Here is a 14843-nt window from a genome sequence, read left to right as displayed (position 1 = left end):
AAAAGAAAGGAACGAAAACGCATTGCCGGCGGCATCCTTGCTATGCGCACCCCTGGGAGCACTAAACGACCGATAGACAGGCGGTCGCCCTTTGAGCGATTAGTAAGGAGATAGCCATCAGTTTTGCAATCACAAGAAGCCGAAACCGCCCGCGGAACAAAAGCCAAGCCGCCGCCCGCCCGCGCGCACACCAATGTGCCAGCGGTACTCGCGGGAGCGAGGTACGCGCGGGAGCGAACGAGCGCTAAAACAAACCATGCAACGAAAAATGAGAAAGGGAGGCGCGCGAAAAAAATTTCTTCTATTCCCACATAGTGATAGCACATGACAGAAAAGAAAACGTTAGGAAATTGGCGCGCTCTTTAAAAAACGCACATGGCGCCGTAAATACACGGCTTCGACCATTTTGGGGTTCGTTCGCGGCCCCGTATATTTACGTCATTAACCCTCAGAAGGTTAACATTTGCTCATTTACAACACAGAAACAATGCGCTGATGTATTAACTGTTCATAGCTAAATGATAAACTGAAATGCGTGGAAGCGCGCATATGTTGACGAAAAGAGAGAGGGAGAGATAGAAGGTAAAAAGTTTCAGGCTCATCTATGGACAGATCAATATTTAGAGATATTATTCGTTTTTGTATGTATTCACGTCGATTTCCTGTATTTCATGACCTCTTTAATTTCTACAACGTAGACGTGTACAGTGCAATATGTTTTTTTTTTCGCTTTCTCATTTTCATGTTTGTTGTAATGGCCTTTTTGCCGTGTACCACTCTGCCACCATCTCTGCCTTTGACGTTAGCAGAGTTGTGGTGTAAATGAATGAATGAACAGCGGAAAACACTTGTTTTGTGTTCTTCGTTACTGTTTTGTTTAATTTTTGAAATCAGCTCTGAGTTTAACGACGCCCTATCAAAAGTACTTGTTTGAGCCCATTTCCGCTGCGTCTCGTTTATCTGTGTTCATCGCTGCCGTCTCCGTTCGCGACCAACCATCCGGCTTTCAGCTCGTGTTGCTAGGTGGCCATGAAGAAAACGCCGCTGATAGCAACTATTCATCGGGCTTTGAAGATTGACAGGATCGAGTTTGTCGCAAGTTTTTATGCGCTTTGTGAATCAGGAAGTGTGGGTCAGTTGGGGTTGCTTCAAAGGGCGCCGGTGTAGGAGGTATCGTCGGTCACTTATCTTTCTGTGCGCTGCTCGGTCGGAGCGTCGTTCTCTCTCACGTGATCTTTTGTCCCTGACTTCTTTCGATTCCCGCGGCAGTCTTTCAAGCTGCTTTTCCTTTCTCTCGCAGCGAAAGGAAATGTTAAGGGTCCACTATAATATTTTCGCGTTTTCTTTGCTTTTGTAATCGATAGCATCTGCATCTTTAGCGTTGTTTCACGCGGCAATCGGCTGAAGCGAACAATGTTGGGATGTTATCTGCCACCGATAAAATTTGTCGCGTTCTTCGCAGTATAATGTCTGCTTATAAGCACAATAATACATTTTAATAAGGGCACTCTGAAAGGAGTACACAACATGAACAATAATATGTTTTGGAGTACTGGAATACTGCGCCTTTACCTTTCCAGACTTGATCGCACAAGATTGGGTCCATCGTTACAGAAAGGCTACCATGGGCTTTGCTTCAATTTTCCAGAGCTTAAGCTAGAATTTTGAGTGCTAATATCAACGTGTAAAAAGAAGACAGGTTGCACGTTGTGGGGTTAAATGAGGACAAATTCGGAGCCCTACAAAATTCATCTTGTCCATCCGTCAGAAGCGACGACGAAGGAACATAACGCAGAAGTCCGCCATCAAGGCTTAGGGGCCTCGGCCACAGGGCAAACTCAGGAACGTGACACATGGGCGGGGATATTCGTATGTGTCACATATGCATTTGTGAATTAAATTAGAGTGAAAGTATGCAGCGCCGCTTTCGACGTTCACCCTAATATTCGTCAAAACCTGATCACGAAGAGCGTCACAGGTGGTGCCACTCTTCTCTTTGTCCCCTCGTACTGCGAGACGGGTGCTCCGCGTTTAACACGTTACACTTATTTGGCCCTTGCTCCATGCTTGTTATAATTGTTATTTGTGACTGCTCGTGCGAGGCCACATTGAGGTGTGATATGCGAAGGGTTTTAGCCGCGACAATGAGTGCGCCGGTCAGTATATATTTGGTTGACGTGTCCGTCACAGGTGAGACAGTTACTGCGATTTTTATCTTTATACGAATTTATCTCTTTCTCTTTAGCAGCGTTCACGCGAATGCGACAAGTGGCGTGTCGTATCTCAATTCTATATAGTGCATCCCATCCGTGTGTAAACTGTGGTAATGCGCTAGGAATGCCAATCGCAGCAGTGCTGTAATCGAGTATATAGTTCGATCGAGACGGGGAAAGTTACTTGATGCAGTGCATGTAAACGTTGGCGTGTCGCATTGAAGCAGAAAGAAAATTGAGAGAGCTAGCTCTGTGTGCTCTGCCCCACTCACCGGAGGAACGCAAGTTGCCGGAAGCAGGTTCTGGCTTGGAGGAAGGCGGATGCGCCACATGCATGTAAATGCTGTTGCATAGTAATCACCCTGATAGATAATGAAAAAAAAGGGGAGGGGGGGTACGCTATTGTCGCATACATGTAAACACCGGCTTTATCCTACTCGGGAAACCTGGAAATTCTGGAATTCTGTATAGCCCGCGGGTGTCTTATTAATTTAATTTAATTTATTTTTATACATCCAAAAGCAAAACAAACAGACGGGCCTGTCTAAATTTATGAAAACTTGTGCGACTACGGCCGGCAGAGTCGGTACAGCGATGTGGTTACATGTTTACTTAATAACATCTCTTTTACCAACTTTCAGACCAATAGTTGGTAATATTACCTGTTAACAAACAATGACATAGCGAACAAATAGACAATACTTGAAATTACTAAAATAACAAATGCGAACAATAGTTCAACATTTCGTCATTAATTTATTTAACAGTTTCTTTTTGAAGTTGCAGAAATGAATTTATCAGACAAATTATTACATATTTTTGGGATGTATACACGTCTTCTCACTTCTCCATGCTTAGTAGCAGCATAAGGTACCTTAAATGGTTTTTTGTCTCTCAACAGTGGAAGAGCAACGTATGCCTCTGAATTTATCACCCTATTTATTTATTTATTTATTTATTTATTTATTTATTTGTTTGTTTATTTATTTTTATTTACATATACTCAGGCCAAAATAGGGCTGTAGGAGGGGTGGGAACATGATACATTACTAAACATTACACATAAAAAGCACACGTATGCACAAAAGATGAATAATCAAAAAGAAGCGCTTAAAATGCTAGTGAAGTGCTTTCCAGCGGTAGTTACAGTATATTTTAGTGATAGTGAACGAATGTTACTGGGTTGAGAATTCCAACGCTCTATTGTAGGTGGAAAAAGAAAGTACTTGAATGTGTTAGTAGGGGTATAAATAGGTGTTATGTTCAAGTGGTGGGAGCTATGAGTTCAACTTGCGTTAATAAATGTGATATACTTGTAATCAGAAAGACCAGAGGTGGAGTTAATAATTGCATATAACAGTTTTAAGGCTTTAATGCGATAACGTGAAAGTAATGACTCAATATTCAAAGATTGCTGATCCTGTGTTGGTGAGCAATTGCGGCTGTAATTTTGGCAAATGAAGCTGATAGATTTTCATTGAACGTTACTGAGCGAGCTTATTTCTAATTGTTTGCAGGGGAACCAAACGACAGATGCATGTTCTAGTACAGGACGAATTAACGTTTTATGTAATAGCAGTTTAGTACCCCGGGGCTTTTAGCTAAAGTGCGGCGCAAATAGCCTCATTTTTAGGGCTTTCCTGTTTATATATTCAATATGTTTAGACCAAGAAAGATGCTCTGCTAGAATGACGCCTAATTATTTATATTGATACACTCCTTTAAGTTGGATGCCATCTAGTGAATTATCGAACGAGAGGGGCTCTGTCTATTGGCAAATGACATCATGACTGTTTTACTACAGTTGATGTTTAGTTACCACATTTTGCCCCAAGCGCAGAAAGACATAAGGTACTGGGCAAAATGGTGATGGTAATCAATGGAGTTAATGAATTCATATAATACCCAGTCATCTGCATCTCTAGTAAGTCATCTAGTAGGTCATCTCTTGTAGTCATCTAGTAGGTCACTCGGGATATCAGGGGGGCGATAAAGACCACAAATTGTTAAGTTCTGCTTACGCACTGGTAACCTGCACCAAACCGATTCTACATTGGGAGGTCCTAGTAGAGCATTAAGGTTAAAATCTGAACGTAAAAGCAAGGCAACACCGACGCTTTTATTATTCTGACGGTCATACCGGACAGCAATGTAACCACGAGGCGTGCATTCCGAGTCGTGAATATGTTCACGAAGCCACGCTTCTGCGATGCATATAACACGGCGAGAACATGAAGAAACTTGCAAAAGAAACTTTGGAAATTTGTTAGTTACGCTTGTGGCAATAACATTCAAAAGCGCGAGATCTGTGGCAGAGTGATGCGATTGGTCAACCTAGTGATGATGACACGTTTGGAAATCTTGCACTAGAATCAAAACCAAGAGCTATTACTGAAGTATTTGAGGCACCGTGCCAGTAATAACGAACGTTACCTATAAATAAGTGATCGAACCTAAATTTAATAACCGAACCGTTATTCTGCTGCTCAACCAAAGCGTCCCATGACTTTTCACGTACTGCGCGCACTCTGGACAGAAAACCTTCGGAAAGTTTTATGCCGGAATTTTTCAGCTTTTAAGCGTTTTTAAGCATGATTAGCTTATCGCTGAAATCAAGCAATTTTAAAATGATAGGGCGAGAACGCCGAGGGCGCATTCTGTATAACATATGGTACCGTTCAATACGTCGACAGTCAAGCGAAAGCCTATTGAACACGTTCGCAACCATGGAGTGCAGTTTGTGGTGATTCTAGTTGGAATCTTCTGGTATACCATGAAGGATTACGTTATTTCTTCGTGAAGGATTTTTGAGATCGTCATATTTGGCAGTTAGTACGGCAACAGTGCGCTTTAAGAAAACCGCCTCAGAACGACGCTGATCCGAGTGTTGATCAGACAGCGCCATCGAAAGGTTTAGCGAGCTAGCCACACAGAACTCCAAGGCATCGTAACGTGTATTCAGAGCATTTTCGATTTCAGATATGTCTTGTGACATATTTTTCTGTCAAGCATTTAAATAGGAGGGAACCTTCACAAGAGAAGAGTTATCGCAACTAGACATTGCCAGCTCGGCCAACGTCCCAAGGGCGTTAAGAACGCTTTCTTGGGATTTGTCAGGTTTGCCAATTTTAGACGCCGGTTTCCTGGGGTCGGGGTTAAGCTCAACGTCACCGCTCAGGATAAGACGACCAAGGTAATCCATGACATAAGAAAAATTTCACATTTCTCTACTACGCAAATAACTACGCAAATAACTACTACGCAAATAACTGTGCAAATAACATTGCAGCTCGGCCTCCTACTTAAAGGGAAGCTTTAGCTCGGGTGCTCCTATCTAAATACATGTAGAAAAAGAATTCGTTTTTCTCGGCAACCACTGCACCAAATTTGACGATGTTTGTTGCTTTTAAAAAAAGAAAACTTAAATTCTAGTGACTGTTTGTTTTGAATTTTTCATTTAGGTCGTCAATTCTTTGATAAAAATTGGCAAAAAGCGCCAATTTTCAATAAGCAAAGCTATCAAGTTTAAAACTCCAACTCAACAATGAAGAACGATATCACAATTCTATGAATTGCTTCTAATAGTACATTTACAACGGAACAAATTAGTATGTTACACATGAATCTCAAAAAATTTAATAATATGGAAATACGGCTTTTGCAGAACCCTTACACACAACGTAACCAATTCACGTAAAATACAAATTGACACACCAAATTTGTTCGCTTTGACTGTTATAGTAGATGGCATTTACAGAAGCGCGATATGTGTTCTTGATGCAGAGCTATTAGTTTGTGCAGAGCTATTAGCTATTCGAATGTTCCCACTGTAAGCTTTGCCGTCGTATTTCAGGCTCGCAGAAGTGATACCATGGTTCCTCTCCGATCACAATTGAAGACAAGAATTCGTCACCCTCATTCTCATACCGAATCAGATGAGTCAAGGCAGCGCGGAACTTCTCCGTGTTGTGGCGGTGGTTCAAAATCTTGGGCATCCATTGCGCACACGAGAGCCGATCTCGGAGATGTTCATAAATTATGGCGTGAACAGAACCATGACTGATGTTCACACGCTCTGCCAGTTCATCGATGCTTATATTCCGTTCTTGTCTCATCGACTCATCAACCTTTGCAATTTTGTTGGGGGTGATTGCACAGTGGCTTCGGCCTAGTCTTGGATCGTCTTTGTAACTTTCACGTCCTTCTTTGAACTGTTTGCTCCAACGCTTCACAGTGGCCAATGAAATGCAATGTTCAACGTACACGGCAGCAATACGGCGACTAACTTTTTTTTTAGAAAACACCTTCAGCTGTCAAAAACGTCACCACACCATGCTGCTCAACTTCTGGAGCTTGCATTACGGCTCGCAATCATGTGCAACCCAGTGTATTAAAGCATTAAAGAACATTTATCCTCACACCTGCGTGTCACTTTTGTAAATTAGAGATGCGTGGTGTGCTACGCGCATGCCTCGTAGATAATGAACCGAACCATTATTCCGCGGGATGGGTAGACTCACTTTCAGTTGACTCGCCTTCGTACATTAGAAATGCGAAGGTACAATGGAATATACAAATGCGAAGATACAGCTTGATAAAGGGCAAAAATGTGTCACTGGAAGCAAAGTTCACTGCACATATACACAAAACTTCGCAACAAGATATTTAAATATACGTATAAGTCTCCAATAAATCTATGTATCTAAGAAAAAGTCAATGTATATAATGCGTCTAACAAGGCAAATTAACATGTTGCGCAATCACAGATTCACAGAATCCTAGATCCCGCCCCCATTCCATCCACTCCCCCCAATGTATCGCGTGCGACGGAAGGCGGCTCGTTTCCTCCCCGCTTTTCTCCTTTGCGCCCACAAGACTGAGCCACCATCGCCGACTCAACCATGCAACCCCCCCTCCCCCCCGCTTTCACTCGCACATACAGCATGCGGCGCGCGGTCACGATGTTATCGCCCTAAGACTTTATACAGAACATTAGGGCGACGACAGGAATGCGCTCGGAGGGTCCATATAGTTGCTATCGGAATAATATAGTAAGAGTATCCGCCAATTGAAGCGTCTCGTGGCCCATTACTTTCTGCAAAAGAAGTAACAAAATTGAACTTTTTACCATGCGACAGTTATCTGCGCCGCAACATTGTCTTCTATTTTTTTTACTTTTGTGGGGCGGGGGCACCGAAATAAAAAACAAGACGCCAAGGAAAGTATCTTGGCCGCATTTGAATGCCTGCTTTGTGCACCTAATTGGGCTACCTAAAGAGGAATGAGGAGGGATGAACGTTTATTGTGAGAAACAGCGAGAAAGTGTTCTTTCTTCGCCCTCTCTTAGTACAGAAAGCCGTTGGCTAATGCCGCAGCCCGGGCCCGGTCCACCAGACCTCGCTGATCTTCCAAACTCTGTGCCTTTAACATTGCCTCCCGCGTTTCTTCGATCGCTTGTAGCGGTTCTGAGGCATCATCTTCACTAGTTTTGTGGCGGTGTGGGCCAACCAGCACCATCTGTTGGAAGGTGTCTGGTACATCACAATATCTGCATAGGTATGAGAATTTGGCGGGGTGCATCCGGTACATGATAATTCCATGGACGTATCGAAGAAAACATGAGACGCTTGGTCCACCGAAAACCTTACGCATACTGCTCGGTATCCTGTACCGGCGATACAAGATTTTTCGGAGAGGTTGCACTCCAGCGAACGCGGTACAATCCGTTGAGTCCACACAGTGACGGCGGCGAGCGACCATTGTTTCTTTTTCTCGCCTGCTAGTCAGAAAGCGTCCAAAACTCTGCCAGGCGAAAATCCACTCGGCCAGAGAAAACCGAACGCGCACCAAAGTGCGCCGCGCGGTGGTCGGGGCCACACGAGAAAAACGCATGCGCTCTAGTTGGCTCTGGCACCCAGCGGGTAGGGTAGCGAGAACAAAAAAAATAATAATAATAATAATTGAAGAGGCTCAATGAAGGCTCACGAATAAAAGTCAAAGCAGCAAAAATAAATAAGAGCACAGTTACCTTTGCTGGCTTTAGTGTGTTGACATGGATGCTTTGGCGTAGGTAAAAAAAAATGTTGATATTTTTTTTGTGTAACATGACGGCACAAATGAACCACCGCAACGCTTCGTCTCATAGGACCTCGCTGTGTACTTTCGCAACTTGTCTGATAGTGTTTTGATTCGGCTTGTCTCGTTGTATGTTCCAATGTACGACTTTAGAAAAGTCAATGCACCTTTGAGATCAAATGTTTATAACAACATTAAACCCCCAAAATTCCGCAATTGAAAATCTAAAGCACAACTTTGGAAATGCCAATGCACCTTTCACATCAAAGCTTTATGAGAACTTTATATCCATAAAGTTTCGGAATTAATATCCATATGCTAGGTAAGTTCCGCGGACTCTGCGAAGATGCCGCGGCGACCCCGTTCGCCAAAACGTCCTTGCAACTTTGTGCTCGGATGGGGCTGCTTGCGTTATGTGACTCCCAGTGCATGGGTGTTGCCGCGAAATACAGCCCGAGTTCGGAATGTTCGCGGTGAAATGTTTTTTCGAGCGGGACAAAGACATTTTAGACAAAACCCAGAATGATTTCCGGCGCCGGGGGTTGCTTTGGTCGACAGTGCATGGACAGCACGAAAAAAGTTTGGGACGGGCATAAGCCATACCCCCCCCCCCCCCCCTGGCTACGCCCGCGGAGGCAGGTAAATCGCTTTCCAGCTGGATGGGTGACTCCAAATACTTTCTCAATCGGAACACGTATGCTTGCGTCAGCGAACCGCCTCCGTTCTGATCTTTCTCTGCTTTCTTATCCTTTGCATCCGAGCCCGTCTTCGCTTCTGTCAGACGCTTCACTGCGGCGCAACTCCTCACCCGGTTGGGGAGGTTTGTGTGCGTCAGGTGCAAGTCAGTAGCCGCCATCTGCAGCCCTAAAGTACTCCGAGCTCGAAAATTTGTTTCGTAGTAACGGCTGGTTACCAGTTTACAATGAACATACAGCCGCAAGAATGTTTTGAAAATATGGTGTAATATCAAGCTTTGAATGACTACGTTGCCGCCGCGTTTTCTCGCTCTCTTTTGCTACCCTCCCCACTCGCGCTCTCTCCTCCTTGCTACATACGCTCAGTAACTACGCATTGTGGCGAAAGCTATCGGTCGCGTCAACAAACCAGAAGAAAGGTAACAGAAGAAAGGTAAGCGAACATGCCGCCCCAAAAGCTAATCGCAATATGCAGGTTATGGGCAATGTTCCTTAGAAAAGTTAAAAGCGCCTTCATCGCGCAGTATGCACAGACTGCGATGCTGCTCCTTGCACGTCTTACAGCTCAAAACGGTATTGAAGGACTATATTCAGTTCTACATGTACGTCACAGTGCACATTCGCAGAAGTAAAAGTTAACCACAGAAGATGGAAGTTGCGGATGCATGAGGCACTTATGAACGAATGAAATAAGGGAGAGCTGATAAGAAAGAAAGATGATGCGAAGGAAAAGTAGCAAGGCAGCATTGGCTAAAGAATGCGGAAGAGGTGGGTCGCTGTAGACAACAAGAACGACCAAGCCATTGGTAACGACCCAGAGACTAGCATATGCATATGTGCATGCAGACCGAACCCTGTTTTCCCCGGTCTCTACTGATCCCGATACAAAACCCGAGGGATGTAACGGTGGAGCTGGAGAGAAATAGCGGCAGGCGGGGTTAATGGTCTTGTGACCGCGGCGAGGTGCCAAGAGAAATTAGCGGCTCACCAACGCCCAAAAGCAATGGCAGCGGCATGGTGTGCCAGGCTAAGACAGAGCGGCTGCTACGAAGATACAAAAATAAAAGAAAAAGAACGATCCAGTGCGCGATTACGCATTCCGCAGTGTCAGGCGCTGAAGTAAATGATTCCTACCTTCTCGCCCTTTTACCGCCTGCAGCTTCTTAATGCGGCAAGTGCTTCGTTTCTTGACGTTAGAAGAAAAAGCCCCATTCGTATGCATTTGCACGGCCTCATTAAAGCAGCACTCGCGGCAGTGTCGTCGTGAACGCTAGGTGGCGCGGTGGTCGGAAAAAGGGAGACAGGGAGGTATGCGTAGAACCGTCTGTCGAGGTCGGCAGTGAGGAACGACGATACTCTGGCTCACCAACTCCATGCAGTGTTGGGGAAGCTGCGGCTCACGCCCACTAATCAGGGACAAGAAACAGCTGCGCACCTTATAGAGAAAGGAGTAAGGCTTGCCTCCTGCTCATTGTTAATCGATCACTGATCCTGTAATGCAACCAGCGTGTTGGACAACGGAATCGGCGATGCAGACTGGACGAGCCGTTCTCAAAGTTCTTATATCTGACTGAGTGACACGAAGCGCGGTTTTCGCTGCATCGCGCGGGGATACGATGATGCACGGATTATAGGGAACGCTATTCCCAAGCTACATGGTTGACCTTTAGCTGGCTCACGACTTACTTTAGTTCGAAGCGTTGCGTTACCACGGCGGCGAAACTGTATAATGTTCTTAGGTCCAAAACGGTGCGTGGCTATCAAATTCCTCTTAGCTGCCGGCGGTCGAGAATTATGCAAAGGCCGTATCGCCTTCAGATGGGCTGCGCGCAAGGAATATGCTAGCGAAACGCATTCGCGAGGTTACAGGCGGCCTGGCGTAACAGGGTCGTGTTTATTATATGCCTGGGCCAGAGGACGTCCGAGGAATTTCGATTAACCGACGCGTGCTTCGCATGTGCCCGCAGGTCTGATCAAGAATCTTGTTCCTCCGAAAATTGAAACAAAAAGAAACCCGAGGTAGAGAGAACGAGTCTTTAGACACGGTTTATCAATTAGCATATTCGAGGCAAGAGTCACGACACTTGAGCTTACAAGATCAACCGTCCAAGCCGTAAAGAGTGGTAGTGTTTCCTTCCTTGAAGAGCGCTGAATTCCGCCTTTAGGGAGTTTCATGTTTTCTTTCTATCTTTTATTTGTGGTGAATATTAGGTTGTTTTCTTTTTTTTCTCCTCGACACCGACGGGGTCATCGAGTGCCTCGCAGCCGCGCCAACTGCACGGAAATTGCCGTTTCATGAAACATTCCTGGCAGATATGACGTGCACATGGTTGAAATAGTGAGAAACGCATTGTAGTCCCCTACTTGTAATAAAGCATTCAGCATGGTTTAAAGGACGTACCTCACTTCTGTTGGGTGACAAGGTAAAGGACGCTGCAGGATGGCACTCCGTGTCCTGTGAGAGGCTATAAGGTTTGGCTTTCTATGCCATGCACCGTTGGAATTGCTCGTGCAGGACGTCATGTCTGGTCCTCATGAAAAAAAACTGAACTAATGCTATTGACGAAAGAGCACTATATACAGCGCGAAAACTAAGGGAAAAAAGCATGCATTCTGAAAGAAGCACGCTGTCAAGTGTGTGCTATCTAATTGCACCCCATGACCTATGTTGTCAAAGTTGCCTCGTTAATTATTGAGCGAGTCGACCTCCTTGCCGTTAGAAATCCGTGTGCTGCGTTAATCAAAATACAAGACCGTTACTCAGTGTGTGCCTCGAACAGAGTGCCAAGTGAAAACGCACGCTTTCCTTTCGTTGGCAAGCGGCCGTAATGCATTACTGCAGCCAAACTTACCTATGTGGCTCTTTGGCTATGACCTTTCACTTGCGAGTGTGCGTGTTTGGTTCTCTGCCGCACGGCCACATTCCTATGGCGGCGGAATATAAGCTTTAAAGGGTTAACTGCTGGGCTAGTTGGTGACCTTGCATACTGAAAAGATTTTGCGCCAAAAAACAACACACACAAGAAAGACGACGACACCACGGGCGCCCGTGGTGTCGTCGTCTTTCTTGTGTGTTTTGTTTTCTGGCGCAAAATCTTTTCAGTATGGAATATAAGCGCTTGCACGGACCAGCTACGGCATCTCTTTTGATCCCTGTGTAGCTGAAGGGCACTCAGTATTAGGAATAATTAAATCATTCAAACAGAAAAAATGCAATGTGCTAGGCGTAAGAAGCTTGTGCTCGTTGAGTCAACGCAGACAGAAGGTTTAACGAAAAAAAAAATACACGTGGTAAGTAAACATTTGTGGGAGTTTTGCTTACTTCCTTGGTATTGTAAGGAAGCCGCTCACGTGATAAATTTGCGCGAACTTATTCAATGTGCCCCTTTATCGTAGGGTTGAGGAAGCCTATAACAACACCTTGCGTGCCTCTGTGCCAGGAACGCTAGGGAGCAGAACTCTCCCTCCCTCCCTCCCTCCCTCCCCTCTCTCTCTCTCTCTCTCTCTCTCTCTCTCTTGTTTTATAGACGGCTGAACACGGCATTTCAAACGCAGTTTATACATGGACAAACGGAGCCCCACATACAAAATAAGATGATGTGTTTAGCGTTCTTGTTCGAATCACACGTTTCTCTGTTTACTTGAAAGTGCGCTTAGTATTTTAGGTGCTGCAGGAATGCCGTGCGCGTATTCTGATTCTCCTGCCATCTTTAGGTGCCAGTTTGTAAGCTAATGGCATGGATATGACCCTGTCTAAGGGGCTCACTTCACCCACGTCGTTAGAAGTATTCGTTCTCATATTCGCCCTTACAATAAGCAATGACACTGTAGCAGCAGCAGCGTTACTTGCTTGCAGGGGAGTTCGTCGGTTGTAAGAGAGGATATCAGTGAAATATCGCACAAATGGTTGTTTCACATTCTGGTTACATAAATAAGCGGAAAGTAATGTCGCGAACTGTTTTACGGATTCCGAGATGGAAAAAAACCAAATACAGGTTCTTGCTTAGAGACGATTAAGTACGATTTCGCTTCTGTAAATCTGATTACCGTCCACATATTGTGAAGTACTTAAATCAGGATGTGTTCTTCACCCTTCTTTCAGGAAGTTACGGTGTTCGAAAACTGGCACATTCAAGTCATACACACACCGAAAGAAGATCTGTAAATGAAGTTTAGTACAGGTCACGTGATGTCGAGGGCCAAATAGACGACAGAGCCATTGTGAGGTCATGTTTCCCGTTGCGACTGGAGAGGAAAGTCATTTAGGCACACGTGCTAGCAGTCCCACGTGTCGTCGCGTGTTATTATTGCTTGCGAATATATAAAAACAAAACAACGCAAGAAAGAGGTAAGGACACACTGGCGACTGCATCAGGAAAGGGCACTGCGCTCGCCCACTCGTTAGAGAAGGGGCGATGGAGCGAATGCAGATAAAGAATGGACAATGCAAGAGAGAAAAAGAAATTGTATACGCAGTGAAGACTGCAGCCAAACTACAGGGAAAACTATAGCACGACCTCATAGGCGTGCATACATGAAAACTTGCAGCACGTCGACAATCGCTCATCGGGGGCACTTTTGCTCTCTGGGGTGAAGTACAATGAAGAAGCGGTGTGCGTTCGCGCGTGCTCTGGGGAATAGGTCGAGGGGTCCGGACGCAGGGTCGTCTATAGGGGGGGGGGGGGAGGGTGCAGTGAATGCTGCGGCCAGGCTGTTTCTCCAATCCAATTAGCGAGTCGGCCACCTGGATCCTTATGGCGGTGAACGGCTCAATGACCGGTGGTGTGCTGATGTGACCTGCGGAACGAGGGCAGCATTATATTCGGGGTACGCCGTGCTAACGACACAAATGCATTGCACCCCCCCCCCCCATTCTTCTTTATATTTTTCGTTCCCGCACTCATACTTAGGTGCGTACTTTCCTTGAGTTGTGCTGTATTCCGCAACTATTGTGCTGCCTCTTGACAGGGAAGTGCACGTACGTTCTGTCGTGAGCTCCGGGGCTGCGAGTCTATAGATTTGTTCTGGCGACCAGTTCCGTCTTTTGTATTGAAGGCTATCTTTCAATTTATTAAGATAACAAGAACGCTGTAGATTGAAGAATATGGGAGTAAGCTTGTATGAAATGCAGGCGTATGATTACATAGAAATAGAAGTTGAAACTTGCGCGATATAATATGATAACAATGATATAAGAACTAAATTTAGTGGTTGCAGCCATGTAAGGCCTGGCTCTTATTCGGTCGGATATATCGACATTCCATCCGCGCTTCCGTTTACCGGACGTCGCAGCCGTTGCTGCTGCTCGCTGCTGTCTCACTGCACCTTGCTAAAACGATAACATTGACACATACATACAAGGTGGTATTCCCTAAAGTCACACAAACTTGTGCACATGAAGACACAAGGACGGGTTCATGTTTATTTCGACCTGTTCACGGTTGCTCTTACGTCAATTGTACTCGGACACATTTCTGACATACAAATCACCGGAATTTCTCCGTATCGCGTCGCGACTTGGGTGCGAAACACCGGCGCGTAAAAAACGATCCGGCACATCGTGCGACCATTTCTATCGACAAGGCATCCCAGAAGATTGGAACCAGTTTGCGTCTGTTTCCCAGTAGGTTCTGGCAGCTTCCAACAGTCCTAGGAACCCTCCTTTACCAAAGCCTATGCGTTCCGCATAGGGATGACTGACACCCCAACCTGTGACCACTGCGGCCATGAAGAATCAATTGGCCATATTTTGTGCGCCTGCCCGCAGTACAGTCCACAGAGGGAATGCCTTCGCCACGAACTTGGCCAACTGGACGACCAACCGCTATCCGAAAAAATAATTCTAAAACATCGAAGGGAG

The sequence above is a fragment of the Dermacentor variabilis genome, chromosome 5 (assembly GCF_050947875.1).
Source record: "Dermacentor variabilis isolate Ectoservices chromosome 5, ASM5094787v1, whole genome shotgun sequence".
NCBI classification, from domain to species: domain Eukaryota; kingdom Metazoa; phylum Arthropoda; class Arachnida; order Ixodida; family Ixodidae; genus Dermacentor; species Dermacentor variabilis.
Note: the sequence above shows the minus strand (reverse complement) of the source record.